Source organism: Trichechus manatus, unplaced genomic scaffold (genome assembly GCF_000243295.1).
Source record: "Trichechus manatus latirostris isolate Lorelei unplaced genomic scaffold, TriManLat1.0 scaffold00348, whole genome shotgun sequence".
Lineage (NCBI taxonomy): Eukaryota > Metazoa > Chordata > Mammalia > Sirenia > Trichechidae > Trichechus > Trichechus manatus.
Window position 1 is genome coordinate 403,374 of NW_004444284.1, and position 1,604 is coordinate 404,977.

A 1,604-nucleotide genomic window follows, 5' to 3' on the forward strand; every position below is an offset into this window, starting at 1 on the left:
ATTAATTTATTTTATATATTTTCTCCACCCTTCAGTGATAATATAATCTTTTTTATTCACTGTTACATCCCCAGGGCTTAGTATGATGTGTTGCATATATAAGACATAATAAAGATTCATTGAATTAATGACTCAGTGAAATGATTGTCATAAGTCCTAATGATACTAGTTAAGCTGATGAGCAATAATAATAATAAACCTCTACATACGGATATCATAGGCTAAATACAAATTAAAAGTGTCTCCTAAAAATGGACAGTATATATCTTTAAATGTCATGGATTTGCCAAGTAAACAAATATCATCTCCCTCTAGAATTGTATCTTGACTGTTTTCTATATAATTGGAACCAAATGGATGCAAGTCTCTCATCTAAGACTTGGGCTAGGATTTTAAATACCCTTCCTCTCTTCCTTACTGGAAAGTGCATTATCTCATAAAGATGAGTGCTGACCTTATTGTGTGGAATATTGGTTGACTGGACTTAAAAATTCTTTATGGAATGATTGCATTAACCTTTATTTATGGACTGCTGCTATTGTCTGTTCTGGGTGTGGAGAGCAGAAAAACTAGGAAATGAGGCATTGTCCTAAGGGACAACATATTTTATGATGTGGTACATCAACCTCTCTTGATGGTTGAATTTTAAATGCTCTCTGCTATGTAATTATTTCCAGTTGCTTGTGTACTTTGCAAATATCACTGATCTAGCTGGAAAAACATATAAGTTTTAAAATGCTAAAATATAGATAATTGTATATAAACGTTTGACATAGTCCAAACAATGCCTGGGATTATAGTAAGTATTATTATGCTGAAATCATGAGCCACTATTGTACCAAAAAAAAAAAAAAGAGAATGAAAGCATGCAAGGTGTAATCAGCAACGTTGTTCATGCAGTATATGGATGGAAAATAAAAGTTTCATTCAGCTAAAAAAAAGTTGCTGTCAAGTCGATTTCGAACCCATTGCTGTTGAGTCGATTTCAAGTCATAGTGACCCTATAGGACAGAGTAAAAGTGCCCATAGGATTTCTAAGGAGTGGCTGCTAGATTTGAGCTGTCGACCTTTTGGTTAGCAGTCGAACTCTTAACCACTGTGCCACCAGGGATCTTTCATTCAACTAAAACCTGTTACCTGTTGCTGTCAAGTCAATTCCTACTCATACAAAATGAAATAATGATTATTTTTCAAGCATAGTTCCCATTTCATCAATACTCTCAGGGATGTTATTGCTTTAAAAGGAATAAGAATTACTCTTGGATTTTATTATATGATAAACTAAGTCAGACAACAAACTAATAATGCTTAATTTTATGCCATACTTAGAGGACAATCACTTTTTGTAAATATTTTCTTTGAATTTCATTTAAATCCTTATAGCAACACTGCGAGGTAGGTACTTTTATTATTCCTCATATAGGGATTGGGAGAAAGACCTGGCAATCTGCTCCCATAAAGATTACAGCCTAGAAAACTCTATGGGGCAGTTCTACTCTGTAGCACAGGGGGTCAGCATGAATCATAATAGAATGGATGGGAATAAGTTTGGTTTTGGGTTTGGATTGGACACATATGGTCTATCTCCAGAGCCCATCCTCTTA